The sequence below is a fragment of the Cornus florida genome, unplaced genomic scaffold (assembly GCF_030987335.1).
Source record: "Cornus florida cultivar Cherokee Brave unplaced genomic scaffold, ASM3098733v1 CherokeeBrave_3.0.0_Hap2_Chr03, whole genome shotgun sequence".
Taxonomy (NCBI): domain Eukaryota; kingdom Viridiplantae; phylum Streptophyta; class Magnoliopsida; order Cornales; family Cornaceae; genus Cornus; species Cornus florida.
Window position 1 is genome coordinate 27,701,399 of NW_026775573.1, and position 26,528 is coordinate 27,727,926.

At 34.7% G+C, this 26,528-nt stretch overlaps 2 long non-coding RNA genes across 4 annotated transcripts; one reads left to right on the forward strand and one right to left on the reverse strand.

Moving 5' to 3' along the window:
- Positions 1–166: 166 nt before the first annotated feature.
- LOC132300065 (uncharacterized) lies at positions 167–9,157 on the forward strand. The gene is made up of 3 exons (XR_009480259.1): positions 167–1,046; positions 1,142–1,266; positions 9,084–9,157. It is a non-coding gene; the product is annotated as an uncharacterized LOC132300065 (long non-coding RNA).
- Positions 9,158–22,960: 13,803 nt separating this feature from the next.
- LOC132300066 (uncharacterized) lies at positions 22,961–26,511 on the reverse strand. 3 transcript variants are annotated; one of them, XR_009480262.1, is made up of 7 exons: positions 26,409–26,511; positions 26,206–26,227; positions 25,912–26,017; positions 25,513–25,613; positions 25,281–25,424; positions 24,666–24,910; positions 22,961–23,668 (listed from the first exon to the last, which is right to left on the reverse strand). It is a non-coding gene; the product is annotated as an uncharacterized LOC132300066 (long non-coding RNA). The 3 variants fall into 3 exon arrangements; XR_009480261.1 differs by lacking the exon at positions 24,666–24,910 and having other exon boundaries at positions 25,322–25,424; XR_009480260.1 differs by lacking the exon at positions 24,666–24,910.
- Positions 26,512–26,528: the final 17 nt, after the last annotated feature.

The window sequence follows — 26,528 nt, forward strand, 5'->3', positions numbered from 1 at the left end:
AATGAAAATTACCATACCAGAATATTCTTCTATTCAAATTTATCCTTATTATTATCGCGTTATTTTCTTCTCCTTCTTCATCTTGTCATCTAGGTAGCGTTGATCCCTTAATTCGGCTTCTTCTGAAGAGACAAATTAGGGTGTCAACTGCAAAGGTCTGGTAGATTTTAGGTGCAAAGCATGTGGATCTGAGTGAAGTATGTTGAATGCATGGTCAATTGAATATTAATGCACTTACAGTTTAAACAAATTTAAAATATGCCATACTATTAGTCAATTTGCATATGCTAAACTAAATATCACTCAAATATGCAATAATTAAGGGCTACAATGATATATATTTTAAATACACATAACTATATTATCATAATATTCATAATTAGGCTCTAGACATGTAATTTATTCAGTTAACCATAAGCCTGTCAATTACTGAATTCCGAATGTCAAATATTTGATATGATTAAATATCATTATGTGTCTCAGAAGATCTACAATTTAGAAATGTTAACTAATGGTCCTATATATAAAAAAGAAAATGGCGATGAATTATTAAAACATGAAGATGTGCTTCCACTGAGCTTGGAATTCAAAACTGTGTGGCTAAGAATTAACGGGCTGTATATGTTCAGGGACTAACTTGTCATACAATAAGGTGTCATTGCTAAGCCTTAATGGTCCTTGGTATTTTTTGGGCCTAATTGTGCCTTTAGCAACTATTATCATGCCTACACTTCTATCGCTATGCTATAATGTCTTGCAACATATTAGCCTTTTAATTAAGAATTGTCTGTTTATTTATTTATTTTTTCCTTCTTACCATCTAATTCAAATCTAGTGTTTGTAGTTTGTAAGTATAGGGTACTCCAAGGAACAAATTCTTCATGCTGTTTCTGAAGTTTCAGAAACATCCCAGAGCATGGATGTATCTTCACTCTGGCCGCTATTCTATGTCGCCTTCTAGAAGATCAAGTTTATGGTTCAACTTCTTTGGAGTCTCAGAAGACGCTAAGAGAGGGCTGTCTTTCAATATCAACCATCTGCAGTTGGTATTAAACTTCTTTTATTTTGAGAATGGATGAAACTAGGAATTCTTTTTTCTTTCCTTAATGACCTCTTAGTAAACTGATTTGTCAATGTCCAGGTCAAACAGATTCTGTTGTAAGTGGGAATGCTCAGATGGAATCTGCTCATTGTGGTGCATCTAGGTCTTCATTTTTTGTGGATTCTGCAAAGAGCTCTTTTACCTTGAGGGCATGCTCATCAGCTGTAAGTGTGCATTTAGTTGATTGAAAATTGTGTTACATTTTGCTTTGTAACATGTTTTGTTTGAGTGATTGAATCTTAGATGTGTATTATAATGTTACCTGGACATGTGGCACATCATTACTGGTTCAGGGCCCTCCCACATTTTCCAAGTTGCAGGACACATATACCGAAAATCTTTGTGATTGGACTTCTTCTATTTTCCTTTGCCCGACAATTCCTTGTGAGCTTTGGATTGATTAGGGATGCAATTTTGTAAGACTGTATGCTGAGATGTGATTAAATTCTTAATAATTCCTTGTATTTCTTCTTTCTGGATGTCATAGGATTATCCGCTGCATAAGCGAGGTTCAGATGGTTTGGAAGCCTACATAAATATTTTGACTATGCCACCTCTGGGATTTGGGGAGAGATTTGAGGATGCATATGAAGTTATTTTGGTATTGGATGATATGGAACAATTTGCTCATCAGGTGTCAGTAATTTCTGATTTTATATCATTAGCTTCCTCAGCAATGCAAACCATTACAAATTGGGGTAGTCAGATGACTTCATACCTCAAAGCATGTGATTTGTGAGATGTTGGAGAAGAGCCAAAGAATGGCATGTCCAACAAGTTTCGTGTGAAGAAAGAAGAGAAGGCATTGGTAATGTTGCAAAAGGCAATACATCAAGAAATTTGGGAGTATTTTGGAGAGTCCAAAACTCCAAGTTGTGTTTAGAAGATGTTCGAGACCATCGTTTCCAATTAGAGAGGTGAATCACTACCCATAAAGTATTGGGTGCAATGCTTTGAGGATGATGAGTTTATGAAAGCTGATTATGAAAGTCTTGAGGACAAATTTGTGGAGACTGAAGAGGCTTACAATGTAAATGAAGTCGAAGAATTTGGAGAACAACTTGAAATGGTGAATGAAGAAAAGGTAAGGAAAGGTGTTGAAGAAGAGATTGAAAAAGTGGAGGAGAATGAAATGGAAAGAGAAATTAAAGAAGAAGAAATTGCTAAAGAAGAGCAAAAAGTTGATGAAGTTGGTGAGTTAACACCTTCAGGTATGGTTACAAATTCCACCTTAAAAGAATTTATATCTCACTTATTTGATGAAATTATTATATCTACATATTCATCAAATAGTGCTTATTTTGTGGAGAATGGTAAACTTCTCTTGAAGAAAATTGTTCCAATTAAGTGTGGGATTGAAGCTTAAGGTGATGAGAATTTCTCGAATAGATTTTTGCAAAATGGTTTGAAGAATTTTGTAATTGACACAGGTTGAGTGAATATGGAGTTATTTTTTGACTCTAAAGTAGAAGCACGTGTGAAGTTTAAGAGGCATAAAAAATTCAAGAACAAAAAAAAGATGGGTGTATTTGTATAAAGAGGATGATATATGATCATGAGAAGGCATTATTCGTTTGAAGAAGTTTCACAAGCCTTACACATCAATGGAAATGGCTAAGAAAATTGTTGCAGTTGAAAGAGGTGGAATTCAAGACCAACTAATGAACTTTTGATGAAGCCCTCAAGATCAATAAGAAGATTTTTTCCAAAGTTACAAAATCAAGTTTAAAGGGGGGTATTGGAAAATAAACTTGATTTTGTTATTTAGTATTTTCAAGTATTTGGCATACAGTGTATGTGTGGATTTCATGTTAGCGGTTGTGGAAAATTCAATTCTATAAATAAGGAATCCATATGTGTATAGCTGTAATTAGCTAAGAGATTTTGTAAAGTTTTAGTCATTGTAATCCCCGATTTTAGGGAATCAATTTTTTGGTCAATTTCTCTATAGGATTAAATAGTTGCCTAGTTTTAGAGTTTCCTAATTTAGATCCTCTGAAGTGTATATATCAGTGTAATTTCATTGTGATTTCAATGCAATTGAATTTCAGCCCAATTTGTGTCATGGTATCAGAGCCGTAGGCTCAATTCTGGGAATTGTATTTCTGGTCTTGCGAACTCTTATATCGCTAGACTGATTATTATCAATCTCCAACCCCACACTATCACCCCTCAAGACCGTAACCCTTTTACCAAAAGACTATGTCAGAAACAACCGACAACAGCAACACCACGACTACCTTGGAGGTCCCTTTGACTGAAGGCAGCAACTCGACTCCAACAAGGGAATTGCAGAACGTCCAGGTAGCGTACAGGTTGAACGAGACGAACTATCTAAAATGGTCTCAACTGGTTCGCACGTTCTTGAAGGGAAGGGGCAAATTGAGTCACTTACTTGGTACTGGGCCTAACAAAGGCGATCCCAAATTTGATACTTGGGATGAACAAGACTCTATGGTGATGTCCTGGTTATGGAACTTTATGTTGCCATAAATCAGTGATACATGTATGTTTCTTAACATAGCCAAAGAAATATGGGAGGCTGTGAAGCAAACTTACTCTAAAATCCGGGATGCTACACAAATCTATAAAATCAAGACCAACATTTCATCCACCAAGCAAGGAAGTCAATCAATCACAGAGTACTCCAATCTGTTGCAGAGCTTATGGCAAGAGATGGATAATTACCAGTGTATTCAAATGAAATGTAGCGAGGATGCAGCCATCCTTAAGAGGTTTGTTGAAAAAGACCGAGTTTATGATTTTCTTGCAGAACTGAACATTGAATTTGATGTAGTAAGAGTCCAAATACTCTGAAAGGAAGATCTGCCATCACTTAATGAAACAATTGCAATTGTTCGTGCTGAGGAAGGAAGAAGAGGAGTTATGATTGAGAATAACCCAATGGACAGTTCAGCTTTGGTTACAAAAGCTACAAATGTGAGGAACTTTGGCCCGGAGCAGCCATCTAATGAAGACAACAAGCGGGCAGATTTTACAAGGCCAGTTAATAAGGATTCCCTATGGTGCACATATTGCAAAAAGTCCCACCATACTAGGGACAAATGCTGGAAACTCTACGGCAAACCGAAGATAGCAAACAAAAATTGGACGGCAAAAGGTGGACAGCCAAAGGGATAGGGCAGGTGTATATAGCAAATATACAACAGGCTGGAGAAGGTAAATCTCAAGAATCATCTATTGAGTTCAATAGAGAGGAAATTGAGAAATTGAAGAATCTGTTGGGATCTTTGGAGAAACCATCTACAACAAGTACTTGCACTTTGGCGTTCTCAGGTATATCTTCCTCTGCTCATGCTTTTAAAGTCTCAGATATATCCACCACAAGCTCCTGGGTCATTGACTAAAGAGCTACAGATCACATGACCCACTCCTCACAAAAATTTATCTCATGTACACCTTGTCCTAGCAATAGGAAGATGACAATAGCCGATGGTTCTGTCACAACATTGGCTGGTCAGGGAGATGTTTTATAAGCAAAATCTTCACACTTAGAAATGTTCTCCGTGTACCAAAATTATTTACCAACCTTTTGTCAATCCACAAGCTCACTAAAGATTCTAATTGCAGTGTGGTGTTTTATCCCTCTCGTTGTGTATTTCAGGAATAGGGCACGAGGAGGATGCTTGAAGAACCCAGTGGTTAAGTTAGTGTTGCGAATTCCTCACCATTATCATTTCTTTCAGGGTCTTTTAAATCCAATAAAGATAAGATTTGGCTTCAACACCTCTGTCTTGGTCACCCGTCATTTAGAGTCCTTAAAATTATGTTTCCTTTATTGTTCAAAGGATTAGATGTTGAAAAATTTCACTGTGATGTCTATGAACTTGCAAAGCACAAACGTGCTTCTTTTCCAATAAGCGATAAAAGAACATCTGTTCCATTTACTCTTAGTCATAGTGACATATGGGGACCGTCCACTGTTCCTAACATTTCTGGGGCTTGGTGGTTCGTTTCTTTCATTGATGATTGCACTTGTGTGTCTTGGATCTTTCTTATGAAAAATAAATGTGATATGAGCTCTGTCTTTCCTGTTTTTTACAACATGGTCAAAACACAATTTGGTACTGAAATAAAAAGATTTCGTTTTGACAATGCTAAAGACTATTTTAATCAGTTTCTCTCACCATATTTCCGAGAAAAAGGGCATAATACATGAATCTTCTTGTGTTAACACACCCCTACAAAATGGTGTGGCTGAATGAAAGAATGGTCACATTTTAGCTACTACAAGAGCATTCTTGTTTCAAAAAAATGTTCCTAAGCAATATTGGGGGGAAGCGGTTTTAACTGCTGCTCATATGATAAACAGATTGCCTACAAAGGTTCTTGATTTTAAAAGTCCTATGCAAATTCTAACAAAATTCTTTCCTAATTTCAATGCTTCAAGTAGTCTAGTTCCCAAAATATTCGGTTGTGTTGCTTTTGTCAATGTGCATTCTCAAAACAGGGGAAAACTTGATCCATGGGCTGTCAAATGCGTCTTTATTGGCTATTCTTCCACTCAAAAGGGGTACAAATGCTATCATCCTCCTACAAGAAAATTCTATGTGTCAGCTGATGTCACTTTTGTCGAAGAAGATCATTACTTTACTCGTCCTTATCTTCAGGGGGAAATCTCATTCACGGAAGATAAGGACAAGGATCTTTTTCTTTTTGATTTTCCATTGTCCTCCTCCTCGGTTCCTGTCTCTGTTGTCCAGCCAAACACTTAGTCCGTTCCTGTTAACACTCAATCCATTCCTGTTGATTAACCTGAGCTAGTCCAACCCGAGCCAAACATTCAGTCCGAATCCATACAACCTGAAACCGAGCCTCATACACCCAAGTCACAAGAGATGATAAAGGGAAAGCAAATTCAAGACTTTAATCGTCCATTGCTGGTTTTTTCAAGAAGAAGGGCACCAATCACTCAATCTGTGCAGGTCAATCACCCAAATCAACCCCTACTCTTGGACTTAGCGAGGTAATTACTGAACCTATTTCTAATGAATATGGTGTCACTGAAGTTCTTGATCAAAGTGATTATGATATTCCCATTGCTATTAGAAAGAAAACTAGAGCATGCACCAAACACCCTCTGTACTTATTCATGTTATACAAAGAATCTGTCCCATAACCATAAAGCCTTTCTCACACGCCTAAACACAATTTCCATTCCCAAAACTATATCCGAGGCATTAGGTAATAAGAATTGGAAGAATGCCATGAAGGTGAAAATTGAAGCACTTGGGAAGAACAAGACATGGGACTTGGGTGAAATTGCCGAGAGGGAAGAAACCGGTGGGATGTAGATGGGTATTCATAGTGAAATAAAAGTCAGATGGTTCGTTGGAGAGGTATAAAGCAAGGTTGGTTGCTAAAGGCTATACCCAAACGTATGGAATAGATTATCTTGAGACATTTGCTCTTGTTGCGAAGATGAACACCGTTGGATTGTTGTTGTCATTGGCTGCTAATCTGGGCTGGAAATTACATCAATTCAATTTCAAAAATGCCTTTTTACATGGTGATCTCAAGGAGGAGGTTTATATGGAAGTTCAACCGGGGTTTGGTTCGAATACAGGAGAGGTGGTATGCAGGTTAAGAAAGGCGTTTTACGGATTAAAACAGTCTCCAAGAGCTTGGTTTGGAAGGTTTGCCAAGGTAATACTCGATATGGGATACAAACAGAGCCAAGGGGATCACACCTTGTTTGTAAAGCACTCGGCTTCAGGGGGAGTGACTGTATTGTTAGTCTATGTAGACGACATTATAGTGACACATGATGATTTGGAAGGAATAGAGAATTTAAAGAAGTGTTTAGTGAAAGAATTCGAAATCAAAGAGCTCGGCAAACTAAAGTATTTTCTTGGTATTGAGGTAGCACATTCTCCGGAAGGAATTTTCATATCTCAGCAAAAATATGTAATAGATTTGTTGATGGAAACAGGCAAGTTAGGTTGCAGACCAGCAGAGACGCCTATAGAGTTCAACCACAGGCTTGGAGATGCTCTGGAAGACACGGTAGTAGATAAAGGCTCCTATCAGAGACTTGTGGGAAGGCTTATCTACTTGTCACGCACTAACCCAGACATAGCCTATGCAGTTAGTGTTGTAAGTCAATTCATGCACAATCCCAAAGAGTAACATCTTAGGGCTGTGTATCGAATCCTACAGTACTTGAAAGGTACACCGGGCAAAGGAATTCTATTTAAGAAGGGGGAGGAGCTAACTCTTGAAGCCTACACTGATGCAAATTATGCAGGGTCTGTAATTGACAGGAGATCTACCTCGGGTTATTGCACTTTTCTAGGAGGCAACCTTGTGACTTGGAGGAGTAAAAAATAGAAAGTTGTGGCAAGATCCAGTGCAGAAGCCGAGTTTAAGGCAATGGCACTTAGGATTTACAAATTATTATGGCTGAAAATTGTCTTAGAAAATCTAAGAGTCAAGTGGGAAGGTCCAATGAAGCTTTATTGTGACAATAAGTCAGCCATTAATATTGCACATAATCCAGTGCAACACGACCGTACAAAGCACATTGAGGTTGACAGGCACTTTATAAAGGAGAAACTTGACAGTGGCCTAATTTGCACTCCATTCGTTTCCACTAGCGATCAACTTGCAGACATACTCACCAAAGGATTGTCTGGGACAGTTTTTCAGAGACTAGCAAGCAAGCTTGGAATGGATGATATCCATTCACCAGCTTGAGGGGGAGTGTGGAAAATTCGGTTCTATAAATAAGGAAATCGCGTGTGTATAGCTGTAATTAGCTAGGAGATTTTGTAATGTTTTAGTCATTGTAATCCCTTATTTTAGGGAATCAGTTTTTTGGTCAATATCTCTAGAATTAGATAGTTTCCTAGTTTTAGAGTTTCCTAATTTAGATCCTCTGAAGTGTATATATTAGTGTAATTTCATTGTGATTTCAATACAATTGAATTTCAGTCCAATTTGTGTCAGTGGTAGTAAATGGTTTTAATGGGAATTAGTGTATGAAAGTTAGTGTGATGTTGAAGGTTACAGAAAATCAAGAGGCATGGGAGTTATACGAACTAAATACCATGTTAGTGGGAGTTAAGCCTAAAGGTTATGTTAGTGTGAGTAATTGGGCACTTAAATATAATTGTTACACATATATTCTTAAGGCCTATATATTCATGTACTCTAGCCAATTTTATAGGAGAAATAAGATGAAATAGATATTGTGTGTATCTAGGCCACTATTTCTAACAATGGTACCTTTCAAATCTGAAATCACTGAACCACAAAAGCCTACAACACCTTACCTCTCTTGCAAATCTGTACATCGAATGCTTCCCTAAGCTCTAGTCCTTGCCGGAAGAGGGGCTGCCCAACTCCCTCTCTTACCTGCAAATACGCAAATGTCCATTGCTGAAACGACATTGCCAATGGGACAAAGGGAAAGGTTGGCCCAAGATTTTCCGAATCCGCCAAATATAGCTTGCTGAGGAAGAAACCATCATAAACTTGGATTCCTCTGGTTTCTATTCTTGCAGGAGAACCCCCCTCATTTTCCTTCCACTCAGGTATGTACTTTGTTCTAAACACTGTAGTAGTACAACATCTATAGCCAAAGTTGTTACTTTCTTCAATCTATTAAATTCCCCCTCCCCTCCTTACTTTCCTTGCACTGTCAGCTGTTAGTTTCTTGGAGCACCTGGAAGAAATTCTGGCATCCAGGTCCAAGACCTAGCTTTTTTTTCTTTCTAATTGTACTTATTATGCTTCTTTTTAGTTCTTGTACTGTTTAGGTATTGCTAGTATGGTAAATTGTTTTCTTTTTCTTACCCAAAAATAAAATAAAATAAAAGATGGAAAATTGTTTCCTTATAAACTATAAAAAGTCCTTTTTTTTGTTTTTTTTTTTCCTCACAGTTTTCCATTACAACCAAACAAGACAAAAATAATGAAATACCTTATTAACTTCTTTATCTTTTCCTTTTCATTTCAGATTTTCAATTGATTCCCCAAAGAACTGCTAAACATCCAATTTTCTTCAAACTTGCACTCTTACCAGAGGGAAAATTTGATATTCAGTTAAGTCCGATTTTCAATACAATATTTGATCAAAATACTCTGAGCTTCTGACATGTTCACCCTTAATTTGAAAACTAAAAGGGACTATCCCGTGTCTTTGAACAGGTTTGGTGGGGATCAATGCTGTTTCTAATAGCTCAGTGCCTAGATTATGGATATTTAACAATGAATGCATGAAAATCAGCAGTGGAGAAGAAACTTTTAATAGTAATTCATATATTCTTTTCTGTCATAGTCTTTGTTGATGGTATCATTTATTTTGTTACTTCTACCAAGGAAATGCAGTTTGGCTTTTCTTTATAAAGTTAGTAGACCAAATCATCATGTTTTTCACTTGTGGAAATGGAAAATGTGTAACTGAATTGGCATTAAACTCCTTTCAATATTGCCAAAACATCACGTTCTGTTTGGGTTCAATAATGAATATCTTTGGAAGTTGCTACCTGTTTTTGTTTTGTCCATATTTTTCTTCTTATTTTCAATTTTCTTTTTCTTGGCGATTATAATGATTCTTCAACTTAAAAAAATATAGGTTTTAAATTTATTTTCTTCTATCAAAATCTTTTAAGTTGATAGACCATCTTCATGTATTGACTCTTTCCTAATTGTATGCTTTGCATAGGTTCATGTAATAAAACCACATAAGATACAAAAATATAGGCCCCTTAGATTTCCCTATTGCTCTGTATGATAAATTGTCTTCTTATCCTTACTATTCTTATAAGTTATAGAAGCCTATTTATTTATTTGGTTATTTTTTTGCCCTTCATACTTTATTTTCTTCTAGTTTTCCATCACAACCAAACAAGACGAAATAATGAAATACTCTATTAACTTCTTTATCTTTCATTTTTTTATTCCAGATGATCAATGGATTCTCCAAAGAAGTGCTAAACCTTTGATGTTCTTGAAACTTGCACCGTAACCAGAGGGAAACATTGAACTTAGGTAAATCAGAAGAAAGCCAGATCCATGAACTTCTCTCTGTTTCTCTTACATGAGCCACTCATGCACACACAGTAATTCTGGTTTGCATGGGTTATAACTTTTAATTTATTTGATACACTTCTCAGCAATGTTATTTACCAGGGGAAAAAAGTTCTCAACAACGTAGTAGATTGTGCCAAAAATAAACTTCCTAAGCTACGGGACATGTATCCATTCTGTTTGGGTTTATGTTGCAAGCAAATTGTCATTGTTCTAGCAATTGCAGTATATAAATATGTACTGGAAGAGAACCAAAACAAGATTCATGTCCCTTTAGAGCTCATATGGACCTAGGCATGACCTGAACTTTTGAACTCATTCAATATCATGATAGTGCAAATTTGAGTAACCTCTTTGGAACATATGCAGAATTCTTTCTGAACCAGACTTCCTCTAGATTGGTTTGAGTATATCTTTGGGGTCATTGTTTCGTTTAGTGCTAAAAGCTTGGCCTGACAAGCATGATATATGCCAGATTCTATGTTTGTCTCTAGTCGTTGCCTCCTAAAACCTTGCATAGTAAAGCTGACCTTTTTTATTCAACTTCATATTTCGGCATGGTGACAACGGCATTTGTAGGGGTGGGGTGGGAGGTTTTGGTTTAGCTCTTTTTCATAATTACCAGTTCTCCAGAAAATATATATATATATATATAAAATTATTACCTCAGTACTTTTACGCATTATTATCTTTTTATTTTCTAGTTTTTTAAATTCTTGTGGATACTTGCACAGGATATATTGACATGAGTGGACTATGATGTTGGAAAATTGATGCAGACTCACAAAATAGGTGTTTATATTTTACGAGCTTCACTCAGCTCGCCCTTGAAAAAGGGAAGTATATTTTACAAGCTGATTTCTACCCTTTTTAATACGGAGGACGACAATTACGAGCTTCATTCAGCTCGGGCCATTATAGTATGGGGCACTTTTATTTCAACTCCTTTTAATACGGGGAACGACGATTATGAGTTTCATTCAGTTCGCGCCTTTAATAAGGAGGTAGATTACAATCACATCACTCTCTCTTAAGAAGTCAAATAATTTTTTGATTAGTTGATAAACTCAAATAATCAAACCTAGAAGATTTCCAGGTGGAGTTGAATCAGCTTTAGAGGATGCCAACCATTAGTAAAAAGCAACCACTTTCCTCAAATTTCAATGTATAATAGCTCTGTACAATGTGCTATGCAGTGAAAGCATGGAACATGAGCAAAATTACAACTCGTGAGTGAGCAAAAAATGGAATCAGTATTTCAGAAAATTAAAAAAATGATTAGGAGGAAACAAATTGAACTATCCAAAATATACTTGGTCAATTGATGTCGTTCCTCCAGAATTTATGTATTTTGCATTGCCCCTGCTGCTAACCCATACAACAACCATATAAGCTCCCAATGGTTAATTACTATGGACTTGTTGTACAACATAATAGTTAAGTTGAAATTGTATTCTGCCTTAACGTACCTCAATGTGCCTCAACGAATTCAGGAATTACATCCTAATATTTGCTTACAAATTTCCCTGTGAAACATTTTTTTTTTTAAAACATTTTGAGTGCTTAAATTGAACTCATATCTCCCTCGAACATATTTTTCAGCCTTAAAAATTGCAAAACTGAACACGTTGGAGCAATCCTCTTCTCCAAGCTATATAAAAAAAGAATTGGATTTTTGCATCTGAACAGTCCAAAGATTTGAAATATTCCAATCTTGGATCTTTTGATCACATAAAAAGTATGACGCGTTATGGTTAAGCTTGGAATTTTCTCTTCACTAAAACCATAAGTTTTGAAAAGTTCAACAACTACAAGTGTATCAGTTTCAAGCAGACTGCATGATTTTTGAGCACTTTTACAAGTTTAGTGGCAGAAAAACCAGAAAGTCCTAAAGATTCAAACAACTCAATATTGAGTTTGAGAGTTTTATAGGAATCAACTAGTAGTATCGGAGAACGATTTTTAATTAGATTCTTTATATGGGTCTGAGTTGCATGGATTTTAAGACCGCTCAAGTCTGACCTGGTTGGTCAATTTTTTTTTTTTTTTTTTTTTTTTTCAACTTGAAGCATCTTAGAATCTTAAATGGCTTATTCAAAGGGGAACCCTCATGAATTTAATAGATATGTGGGTATGTTGAATTTGAACTACCCGAGATGGGAATGACTGATGAAGTTGAAGACAAAGATAAGGCACATGTAATTGGGGCTATATGCCTGATATAAAGAGGAAAATGATGTACTTCAACAATTTTGCTGGTGAATTTTTTTTTTGTTATCATATATATATATATATATATATATATATATATATTTGTACAACTAAGAATCTCAACATCTCTAAACTGCTTTCAATTATGTTATAAAACAGGAAATCACATATTTCCTATATAGTTACTGATTTCAAATTGTGTTGTAAAGATCTCTCAATTTAGGGCTAGATTTTTTTCTTTGTAATTTAATGAGATATGTAGATGGAGAGAGGATCAAAACAAAATTCATAAATCATTCCTGAAAACTCCAAACTTTGTTTCTAGTAATTCGTAAAATCAACAATCATATAGATAGTTTAAGTGTAAAGCATAATAAAGAGCAATATAACTTGATAGTTGATACCTTGAGAGTACTCAATCAATTTCTGTGGTTTGACTGAATGAGTGTCTTGTTGGAGTTTTCTTGTACACTCATTATGGTGTGGGGAACCCTATATTCGGTGTCAACCATAATTTTTTTGGAATTAGTACATCATTCCCACAGACGGCGCCAACTGTTGATGCAAGAATTTACATGCTCCGGAGTGGGTGGCGATTCCTGCAAGACAAGAAAAGTAATGAACCTTGACAACACCGGTGTGGTGCTTGCCAAGAGCTCTCCGATGTTCAAGTTAGTCAATGGAGCTCTGAAATAATAGTAAGACTTAATATATTCATTATCCCATCCCTTTCAAGTCAATTATTTACCTTCTTATAGAAGATGGTAACTGTTGTTACATATGGTAACCGTCAGAGGAGATGGTAACTATCCTTACATATGGTAATCGTAAGAGAGATTTTTTATGATTCCATAGAGATTTTGGAGATTTATCCTTACCCTTATCTCATTTTTCATTTGACTTTGAGTTGCCTATTATTTTTATCCTTATCAAATAGTGTTAGCTCCCCAACAGAGTAGTCTACACTAGGTGATTTTAGAAAGGCTAAACATAATCGAGAATCATTATATATATATATAGACAAGGCATTGTCTTAAGAGATATGGAAATGATGGGATTTGCAGGCCAATAGTAATAATAAACTTCGCCAACCGAATAAATTATTGGCGTATTAGTTATCCAATTTTTCATGTGCAGTGGTTAAAGGACCCACATATTATTTTAATAAAAGTGCTCGCCTAATAGCAAATGAATCTTAACAATAATAATAATGAACTCCTCCATCAGGATAAGTTATTGACGTATTAACTGTGTGATATATTATGCTACGAAATTGAGGGACCTACATTAATTAAAAAGGATTGTTTACCAATAGTGATAATGAATTCCTATACTATTGAAATTTATTATACTATGTGGTTGACAAACTCATTTTAATTTTAAATATACATGATAGTATTAATAATTCATCTTTTGTAATACCCCTAATTTTAAAAGGATAGTCTCGATATTTTATTTATTATTTTATTTGATTTTGTGTGATTAATTGCGTATTTGCTTAATTATTTAATTGTTTTATTATTTGATTTGATTTAACTGTTTATTTGTATTTAATAATTATTTAATTTTTTTTATTTAATTGGTGATTTAACTGTTTAATTGTGTATTTAAATTACATTACATGATTCATTGTTTTAATTGAATTTAAATGTTTTAATTATTTAACGTGGCTTTGTTAATTGGTCGCACACATAATTACAAGTTAGGCTTTTGTTTTATGGGCCGAGTAAGTCAGTTTAGGGTTTGATATGTTTCACGGTTAGCCGACTAGTTGTTATTTAGTTTAGGTTTCTGTATCGTGTTATTAATTAGAATTAGTGTTTCCTTAAACCTATAAAAATAAGTATTAAGGTTGCTTAGGGTTTTAGAACCCTATTCACGACTGTGGAGGCAGAGAGAGAACAGAGGAGGATTACAGTAGGAATCCCCGAAAAACTTAGGAAGACGACGCTGGGATTTTGAACCGAAATCTCACAAGCAAGTTCTAATCCTAACTCTCTTCCTTTGGATCGTGTTCTTTGCATGTCTAATGCAACTCCAGGACTAAATAAAGATTAAAATTAAACTGGATAGCATGTTTGAATGCTAAAAAAATTGGTTGTGTTTACAAGCTATGTATTGGTCGTTTTAAATTCTTTCTTGCAAAACTCCTGAAGTAATTCATGTAAACTGATGTAATAAGAGTTGAATTAGTCTGTAACACACTGGGAAGCATTAACATTAATCTGGTTCGCATGGTTGATTTATTTAGAACAGTATATGTTCATGAATCGGTAATTGCTTGTTTTAATTCTTTCTTACATAATTTTTGTGTTGATTGATGTTGGTTAATGAATAATGATTTTTAAAATCTTTGGAACACACTGGGATTTAGTAATAACCAGTAGGAACCTTAACATTGGAGGACGGAAGGAATGGAGGTCGTTGGAGCTGAAACGGGTGAAAGAAAGAAGCAGTGTGGGTTCATGTGAGAAGAGACGGCTCCCCACAAGGGTGGAGCCGGCTCTAGGGTGTGTGGAGACGGCTTCACATGGTGTGGAGCCGGCTCCACTCAAGGGGGAGGTGGCTCCCCATGTGGGGGAGGCGGCTCCTCCCATTTTTGATGGATTTTTGGAGCGTTGTTGAACCACTTGGGGTTTATAGCTTAAAGTAGTATAAAGTTCCTATATAGTTTAGTACTGTTTTGGAGGTGGAGGATTTAAATTACTTAACCTTATTTGTAGCAATTTTTCTGTAAATGGTTTGTAGTCTAAATCATGTTTAAGAGGTATTAAGTAAGCATGCTAATGTAGTTATTATCATTATTATGTTTATCATGGATTAAATGATGTTTCTACTTATTCTCTGTGCTATAAATTATGCGAGAATTATGTAACAGTGGGATATGACAAGCATGCTAGTTTACAAAATTCTATTATGCTTTGTATGGAATTAATTGAAGAAAACATTTTTTTATGTTCTATCAATTATATGGATTCTGTGGATCAGTTGGTAGTTACATTCATTATCTGTATTATCAGCTACTGAATGTATGGATTGTATGCACCGGTATGGGATGGTGGCATACTAGGGATGGATTAGTTTCAATATACTAAATCCTACCTATACAGAATAAGGGAATGGGTTATAAAACAAACCCTACTTATATTTGAGTCAAAGAAGCTGCACAAGCTGAATGACTAACTGAACTACTTATTATCTATGTTAAGTCAAAAAAGCTGCACAAGCTGAATGACTAACTGAATTTATTATGGATGGATAGGACAGACTTTAAGTATATGTAATTATGGTAATTCCGCGATCTAAGCTTGAGTCTCAAAGTCGTCAATTAGGAAGCGTATATGCAGTAGGATGCGTAACTGGATATGATAGATCGAGGTATACCCTATTAGGCTTAGGTACTCATGCCCACTCAGTTGCGTTTTGCATGTTGCCTTCTATTTAGGTTGAGACCCCCTGCATAGTCCAGTGAGAGTCCTGTAGTGTGGATATATATATATATATATATGGATTATATAACTATTGTTGAGTTGGTTAGAATGTATATGCGTATTGAGTCTCTACTTGAATTGTAGTAGGATAGAACTTGTTCGTGAGCCTGACCCACTTCTATTTTTCAGGTGTTCGACAGTTCCAGTCATAGGTTTGATCGTGCTGAGCAGAGACTATCACTCACTCTTCCGACGATGTAAGACTTCTCTCCGTGGTTTAGTTTTGGATGTTCTTTCAGTTGTTTACATTTCAGTTTGGATTTTTATTGGGGTCCACTAGAGTTTTAAACTGTTGGAGGTTTTGGAAGGATTTGGATTTTATTAATCTTTAATATTTGAGGTTTTTTATATTTAGAGATCTTTCAGCTTTTAATATTTATTCTTAATTCATTTTGTATTCCGTATTCGTTTTAAATATTAATTGTTTGATATTCCCTCGGGTTTGGGCTTAAGACTAATCAACCCGTGTCTCGGATGCGAGGGGTATCATACCTTGCTTATTGTATGAATGCATTTATATTCAGATATTATGTCTAATCCATTTTATCTGTTTGGTAACATATTCAATGTAATTGGACCTCATTTATACAGACTGGAAAAGGAACTTAGATATTTTATTCACAATATAAGGATACGAATGTATTTATTACTTCTATATCTAATCCTTTTACTTTAAGATACCCAAAAGAACATTAATGATTTTAATAAGTGTAATAAGGCAAATGATATTGCCCGGTGCATTATTTTAGAGTTTATATCGAATACGTTCCAAAGTTAACATTTACATTATTTTATTTTTTTCAAGCATCATGTTAAAACTCAATAAGATGTTTCGGTGAGATTAGACAAAGCGTATGCCTAAGTACTATGTCAGACTTGAATACAATCAAGATAGCCTAAGGAACTCCAGTATGAGATCATATTTTGAAAATGGTTGTTTATTATTTAAAAATTAACTGGAGGTTAATAGGGCTGACTTGGGTGGTAAGTTTCAAGTTGACATGATTATTGCCTTGTTATCAAACTCGTTCAACTCTTTTAGAATGAACTAAATAAGGAACCAGTTTAAGTTCACACTCACTAATATTCTTATAGAATTGGTAACATATGATGGGATAATCGAAAGTATAGGCGTTCTTATTAATCTAACATAATCTATACCATCTTCTTCTAGGCCTAAGTGGAAGGGCAAAGGAAAAGAAGAAGGATGATAATAAGACTAGGCTAGCACAAAACATGGGTATCCAAAAGGTTCAAGAAAGTAAGGCAGTGTAAGTTGAAGGCGAAGGAAATTGTTTCTTTTACAGCTAACTAAGACACTGAAGGACGAACTATCTAAGCAAGGACGTGGCATAGGAAAATGTATATTTAATCATTGAGCCATGTTATGTTGTTGTATCTATTAATTCCTGATGGATAGATTATGGAGCCACTAAATGATAAGCGTCAAATATTACATATTTGAGCACCCTTAATTGCATTAGTTAAGCTCATTATTTGATCTGTGTATATAGATTAACTTCATTTTTATGGTTTTTATGTTTTTACAGGTCTAATTGCGAAAAAGGAATAAAAATAAGGTTTTAAGGGTTTTTGGAGCACAAGTCATATTGGGCCTAAATATCAAGCGGTTTCAAGAAAAAATGGCCCAAACAGGCGATGGATGCAGCCAGCACTGTAGAAGAAAAAAAGAAGCCAAGTAGTGTGCTTGGCATTCGAACGCAGGAATTGGCGTCGTTCCTACGTCCGGACGCAAGGCTACGGCCCCCATTTTTAATAAGTCCGATTTTGTTCTATCTTGAGTAGAAATTTGAATTTGAACGAGTTATATATATATATTTTTTGAAACTCATCTAAGGATAAAGATGGGCAAAGACTTGAATCAAGTGAGTTAGTTTTGGTTTTTGAAAAGAGATTGTGAGGGAGAGGATTTTTTTAGGGTTCTTGTGCTGAGTTTTGCAACAATAGGGTAAAGAGGGAATTTCTTCTCTTCTTCAATCCTTGAGGTTGCTGCCATATCCATGAGGGGCTAGCTTCCTTTCTAGGGAGTTGATGTAACCTAGACCAAGTAAACATGTGTTAAATTGCTGCTGCTTGGGCTACTGATAATTTTAGAAAAAAGGGAAAATGATTAGGGTTAGACATAAGACATGGGTTTGGGTTTGATTGTACAGATAGGCTTGATTTTTGTTTTAAAATGAATAAATGATAAAATTGGGTCTAAAACATATAGGACTAAAAAAATTAATGGCCTGTGGACTAAGCCTTCATAACATAAAATTATATATTATAATTGGATATATATATATATATTATAATCGAGTATGTTCGCAAACGCATTATCGAACTCAGTCCGTGAACGGTTCATGAATTAACGAGTCGAGTCTACTGATGTTCAGACTTCGCTCGTTTATGAATCGAGTCTCATATTTCGGCTCGAGTCGAATAATTCACGAGCCGAGCCCAAGCAGTTCGCGAACGGCTTAGCTCGTTTGCAGCCCTAAGTATAAAATATAAATATAATGAAAGATTGAGATAATAGATGACTAAATTTATGAAAATGAGAATAATTGGGACAATACAATTAAAAAAAAAAAATTCAAATACAGTATCCATATTGTAGTATATATTAAAATAATAATAAATGTTCATAGTAATTAGGTTAGATTATTTTATTGGCTAATTAGATTCAACAAAGACAATTATGACACAATATCTTTTAAAAGTGTAAATATTTCTCACAAACTTCTTTTTTTGAAATCAAGAGCAAGGATGACAGAGAGATGGAAGTTTATTAGCCAATGAGCATTTAACTTGGACAGTATGACTCGCTTCTTCAAAGAAAAGGTTGAGAGTTCTAGTCGGAACAATATTGTGGAAGACTGGAGGTGCGTATGCGTGTACTTAAACTTTTAAAAAATAAATATAGTTAACACAATGGGACGGAGAGAGAATGGGAAATTTGGTTACTCACCATTCGTTTGTTGGCCTCCTTGTTTGTCCCATAGGCCTAGCTTTTTGTAGCCAGTTTGTATATGTGTATTTTTCTTTATACATATATAAGAATTTGCAAAGACTACCTTTACTGTGACAGCGGGGATGTTGCCAAAACACTACTTTATCCATCAGTACAAGTACTTCACACTCCACATCAATACAAGAAGTTATTGTATGAATCTGATTTTTCTGTTTGGTCAGTCTCACCTTGGTTTATGTTTAGTTTATTTTGGGTTGGGTTAGTATTCATCAAATCGATCCATGTTTAGTTAGGTTTAATTATTGTATTAGTATCTATCATAAAAATTAGGAATTATTAAGTGTACATGAAGTTATGAATCTTTATTTATCATTTTATGGAATTAAAGTTATGATATTTTAAAAAATATGAAATTGACTAAAATGTTGATGTGAACATAAAAAGAGAAAATATTATTCATTTGCCGAAATCACCCTTACTATTTTTCGGTACCAGTTAGGTCATGTCATCAAAATGGTCTACACAAAAATAATAATAATAATAATAATAAAATAAAGAAGGAAACTATGCACATAAAAGTGGTATATTTGTGTACAAGAGTAGTACTTGCTTGTACAAAAGTGGTAATAGAAATAGTATAGATAGTTTAGACAAATGAAAAATGTTTTTCTATATCCACGTCAACATTTGGTCAATAATATTTTTATTAAACAGTTTTTTCTAGTCTATGTCAACGTCAGCATTTGGTCAACACTGTTTTTGTTACTTAATTGTTAGTCCTGAAAACTAAACAGGTCAGTCTCTTAAGGATAAATTGTTCTTAAACCTAATAGAGTTGGATGCCTTAGAGAAGAGTAAATCTTTAATCGATCCTGGTTGCACTCCTAGGTTAGACTATTAGATTTGAATCCTTATCTTAATGATACATATGTATTTTGAGGAATGTCATATAGGTCCTAGCATCCAGTAATATACTCCTGGTCCTATATATATATATATAGATATATATACACACACACACATAAGGAATTGAATTAAAATTGTTTTGTAACGGCACAAATAATCAAGAAAATATATAGAAAAATGGAGGGAAGCAGCAGCAATATTATTCCCAAAGTTAGATTGTTTGGTTCAAGTAGTATTCCGGTGCTGGGATTTGAAACAGTTGTATACCCTTTTGCTGCAACGAAATTAAACCATGAAAGAATCCATCCTCCATGCAATCAAACTTGGCTACAGACACTTCAACAACCGCCGCTCTTTACAACACTGAACCGTCGATCTCTTGGTGAAGCCATACATCTATGCATATATTATATATATACATACACGTACACACGCTGCATGTACTTTTTTATTATGAGGGTGGAGTTTGGCTGTGGACCTTGGAGTAGCTTCAAGTCTTCATGTCTCACCTTTAGGAGCAAAAGGAATATTATGGGGAACCAACCAAGTCTTGGACTGTGAGATTCTAAAAGATAGGCTAGGGGAAAGACATTTGCTCAGGTAAAATTTCCATGTGTATATATATATATGAGTAATGAACTCTGGTTTAATGGTGTGCAAAAAACTAATTCCTTCACATCAAGAATGATAACCGTTAGATATGATTTAGTGCGAAAAAAAATAACTATCAAAAAAATATAACAAGCATGTGCATTTCTAACTATCACCATGTTTGGTGTGGATAATTATTTTTGCTCACTGATGAGCATGAGATTATTTGTGTGTGTGTGTGTGTGTATATATATATAATACAGAGAGAGAATAATAGTTGCCTTCATCTTTGTGCATGTAAAGGTTTGTTTGAGATGAGTTTATGAGGAAGGAGCGAGTGTTCTTGAAAAGCTTCAATATTTTATTGGATACTGTGCCCACAGGACTCCCATAAGATCAGTCAAATTCCACAACAGAAGGCCAGGTTACCAGGAGGGCGGATTTAGAAATTCACATGAGGGGACAAATTTATATAGAGGGTTTTTTATATATAATTTCAATAGGGGCAATTTAAAATTTTTATGAATATAAATGCAAAAAAACATATAAATTTAAAGATGTAAAATATAATAATAAAAATTTTCTGTGGATGGATGCCTCCACTGAGCCCACTGTGGATCCGTGCCTAACTCGAATTCATATGGAATGGAGGTCCATATAAATCTTGTCAAGAGTTTTGGGGTGAGGACATCTAGTAGTTCATGTTAAATATATACTACAAATGTTGTAAACAAAAACTGCATAAGCTAAGTTGGCCTTAGATAATGGAATTTGTAACTCGATATTAATTGTCTACTCTATTTATATTGATATCAGATTATCATTGTATAAGTCAACACGGAAATGGATCATCTCCAGCCAAATCTCTCTTTTGAACCGTATTCAGTCACATATATGTTGGAATTTATGTTAGAAATAAATTTATAAGACACCCATATATACAGCTTTAAGATAACTTTCTTGTTTTGTTTTTCTTATTTTGAGACAAAGGGAGGGGGTGGGGGTGTTGATTGTGACTGGGCTAAAGAAACATGCTAACCAAGCACTAACAATAATACCAATAATGTGTCGCTTTGCCAAAAGGGTGACTGAAACACTAATAAGGGCATTGAAGTAATATACTATTTGTGCTAAAAAATTAACGGCCCTTGAACAAATCAGACGAAGAGATTGCTAAAATTCACGGACCTCGTGATGGCAGTCTACATGAACACGACACTTTCTAGATTTCTATACACTCCTCTACAAAAGTGTGGACCCTTTCAAAATTGTCTAAAGTTGTGTAGAGTAGTTTGAACTTGCATAAAATTATATAGACAAGTCATTCAGAGTGTAGATATATTTAACCATTCTTTAGAGGATTTTAAAATCCTTTGCTAGAAATCTCCCGACTGTTGGATCGTAACACTTTGTGCATATCTTAGTCATTCTGTGTAAGGCAAAGTGCCTATATAAGGAGGTGAGAGCTGATTTGCTCCTCACCAAACTATGAAGGAATATGAGTTCTCTACGTTCACACCCTCTCTTGTTGTCTTGCCCAAGTGAATTAAGTATTTTTACAATGATGTGTTTAATTAGAGAAATGATAAAGTAAAAGAATGTTTTATTTTTTTATCCTGCAACTTCCTTCTCACAGAGGATGAAGAGTCACCTTTCACCATTGGTATACATAACAGCCTCCACCTCGATTTTTCTACTAGGTTCTCCAATACTTATCATATTTTGTAACACTCTCTCTATATGTAATATAATGCTCACGCTGTTTGAAACATCTGGATAATAATGTAATGATTCTCATCCCACGAACTCTCAGCCGAATTGATTCGTCTTTTTCACTTGTGCCCTTGACATTATTTTGTCTTTTTGGTGAACAAAAATGCTTACTATATCAATATCAATTATTTATTTATTTATTTATTATTATTTTACATATATCAGCATAAAAAAGATACATACAAACAAAATAATTCATTATAAATACCGAATGAAGTATCGGAGTTCAGCCTAAAATACTCTTATTATTTTCAGATACTACGGCTCTTGAATACAGAGGTACCACTCGATACACAAGTTTCACTTTTTGTGCGCATGTATCTTTTTCCTTGAAGAACATTTTGATGGCAGATTTGCACAAAATATGATACTACGTGCATAAGAGTTGTATATTTGTGTACAATAGTATTATTTACATCCACAAACTTATCTAAAAATAGTAAATGTAATTTGGGTAATGAACAACATTTTTCTATATCTCTATAAACATTTGGTCAATTATATTTTTTCGAAACATCATGACTTTGACCCGATGAAATAGTAATGAAGGTTCAAAACTCCATATATAAGCATTTGGTCATGACTTTGACATGATGAAATAGTAATGAAAGTTCAAAACTCCATATATAAGCATTTGGTCAACTATATTTTTTCAAAACATCATGACTTTGACCCGATGAAATAGTAATAAAGGTTCAAAACTCCATGTAGAGGTTGGTCCTTGCGACACTAAAAATATGAACCAACCAATAATGAATGATTTGCAATTAAAATCCTTTTTGAAAAAAATTCTGGTTTGAATTCTGATTTCTCATTTAAGTAGTATCTCACCAATTGGAAAAATTATGCATTGGCTTGTTCTTTTTTTTTTTTTTTTTTTCTCCTCCGATTTGTAGAAATTTATTTCTTTTTTCATCCAAAATTTTAATTGAATAGATAACTCCTGTGATTTTCCCCTTTTTTTTTTTTTTTTTTTTTGACACTTAAAGATTTTTTTTTCCCCTCCCTTTTTTACATATGAGAGAAGTGTCAAGATTTGCATTCATATAATCTTTCAAAAAAATTCCATCACATTCTGCAAACTATAAAATTAATAGAATTCAAATAAGCTAAAAAAAACTCTTATTTTTCACAAAGCAAGGTTTATCTATTTCATTGTGTATTACGATGATCATGAATTCATGACACATAGAGATCACATAAAACACAGTACCCACGAAATGTGTCGATTCTATGCATCTCAGTTTTATCATTCCACAAGGATTCATTCCTACTCGCAATTGAAAATAATCATAAATAAAAAATTATAATAATAAAAAAAGGTTATAGATTCACATCCACTAAGAGATACCAAAACAGGGAATGGTAAGTGCAAAAAAGTAGCCCTAGCCAAGGCTCTCATTTTGTGGTGCCTTAAATTTGAACCCGGTCCTACTGTTTTGCTACCGCCTGATAGCCTTTCCTGTCACTGACTTCACTGCGATGAATTTCGATCAACCTATCACTTCATACTCGAACCAATGATGCCAGTGGAGGGATTTGACAATGCTCCAACCTTTGGCCCTGCAGCAGATAAATTAGCTAGAGTTGTGAGCACATCACTCATCAAGGGACAACTACACGCATCATCTTTGAAACACATCGTGGCAGAAACAACCGCTTGATTTAAATGGGAACAAGATCGGCCAATTCAAGATCGAACAACAAAAGCACAAGTCAAAAGTCTTTCTAGTATAGGTCTCGAGGTATTCTTTGAGTTACAGAGAAAACGATGAAGTACATAAAAAGTTTTAAGTACAAGAAATTCTTCTAAGAAACTATATCTATTGCCATATTCCTTGCTGCCTTTTATCATGACTGTCCTGAAAATGTACCTCAATAACTTTTTGTGAATTTCAATAAATAAATAAATAATCCACAAATTAAATAGTTACGAAACTGCTTATTAAGTAATTCTTCAGTTTAACTAACTCAACTCAACATATAAAGGTCAGTTTTTTTTTTCTCGAAAACTTCCCTTACTTTATTGTGACTACACTGTTTATAAAAACTGATACTAAAGCATTTTTCATTACATTTGGTACTAACATATTACAAACAAGATGAAAATATGGATATCAACTATTAGCACATTACACTTGGTGGTCACACACATATTAGATGAAAAGCTGACTCACTAAGATCCTAGATTTGGTTGAACATCAATTACTAGCATGTAATTCACAGTGTACTATATGATTTCTCTGGGATGTGTACTCCAAGCAGATGCTAGCTCATTACCATAATTCACATATAATAATTTCACCCCATCATCCATATATATAACACGCATATGGACAATTGATTTAGAAAATAATGCTAATACAGTAAAATAGTTAAAAACAGAAACCATAACATTCTAAAAAGGATCACCATTCTCTCTGTTTAATTCAATAAGCAGTGCATTGCATAGCAATACACTTGTATACCTATCATTGTTCCAAACTATCCCAATAATGAAGATATAAGATTCTACTTATAGAAGACGACATACTTGTATAATGCAGATATAAGATTCTACCTAATCCCAGGAAGGCAGAACTAAACATAATTGCACCAATTTTCTTGCGCTAGACCTTTTCAAAGCAATCAAAGAATAACCTAATCCCAGGAAGACAGAAATAAGCAGCTATGCCTTAACGATAACCAATGAGGAGCTAGCCTTTATCTCTCTCTCACACACCCCCTATGCAGATGTCACCGTGGTTGATACCAGGTAGTTGGATTCAAAGTCCAGAGTGCTAACCACCCACACGTTGAAGCAAGCTGTAAAAAGAGCATAGTAAACCTTTCAGAGTTACTAATTTTTGAACAACTCAAAGCACGTGTTTATTTGAACGGAGACTTGATGCACCTTACAAAGCTATGATCTCAACGGCCAATGGTATCTTTAATTTAAAAAATTGAACCAACACACACAATCTAGCAAGATTGTTGAAATCATTCTATGTAACCTGTTTAGCTGCTAAGTTGCAGTAAGCAAAGAATAAATGAATGCAAAGCTCAACTACCATGCTTAAAGTGCCTAAAAAGTAAAACTTTGAGCATAACCAAGAGTACTGAATTTCAGATTCCAGAAGCAGTAATTCAAAAAGTTAAAAAAACATGTAAAACAATTGATAAACCAGTTTAGTACCCCTTCAACTCCAAATGCAAATGCAGCTTCTGTCCAAATACCTCAGATATTGGAAAGCAGTAAAGTTAGCTCCTCATCAGACACCTTAACATCAACACACGCTCCTACGGATGCAGCAAGTCTTGCTGCTAATTGATGCTTACACTGCAAAGAAAAACAGAAGAGATAGATTATAAGAATCATGAAAGTTTGTGCCAACAAAAATTATGGAGAAGCATGATGCAAAGCTCACACAAAGCTGCTCTCCTCTGTTTACAATGTTGTAGTAGAATGAAAAACAAGAATAGTGTTCCGCGAAGCAGAAATATTCCTCCATCCATATTCTACCACAACCTATAGAAGAGAATATAAATCATAACCCAGTATTAGTTTACCTTCTTGCAAGAAAAACGGAATTTAATAGCAAAGTTCTGAACCATTTGTCTATCAAGGTAAAAAGCAAATAAAAATAAGTCAAAACCCAATTAAACGTTCTGAAGTGTTCTGTATTTTCAGTGAAAAATCCACAATTTGAAGGCAAATGAATTCCAATTTTCAGCCGGGTGCAGATTAAAATTTGAATTGGTGCAATTAAAGGCAGAAACTAAAAACCAATGTTCACAAAATGTGGAAGGAAAGGTACACAATCAACCTGAAAGATAGAATGCCCACTGGGTTCACTAGATATCATCTTCACAACTTGTTGATCCACTATCCTAGTCGCTCTCTCCAAGTTTTTACCAAACAAAAAACGTAAACTGTATATGAGCAGCAAATCAGGTCAAATTTTCATTTTCATATATTTATGCATAACACCACAAACGATTATGATTTGAAATTGATATATAGATACACATATATATGTTGCAATAAATTTATATGCAAACATCAATTGATGCTTCATAATCAATTGAGGCAAAATACACATATAGAAGCAAATACTAACATGGAGAGCTGATCATTGGTTACTGCTCCGTTCCAAATCAATAGATATTGACACCGCAGATATATATATATATATATATATATATATATATAGAGAGAGAGAGAGAGAGAGAGAGAGAAAGAGAGAATATAACAATCAGTATCTAGTAGGAGAGAAATTAAACAATGTGAACATGGAATAGATAAGCGAACATAGAGAAGGACCTGAACGGGTCGACTCAATGTCTCTCCACACCGTCTCTGCGACCAAACTGCTTTCATTCATTCTCATTTCGCCTTTCCCAAAATCCTAGAGTCTGTTTGGTTACTGAGAAAATGCATCAA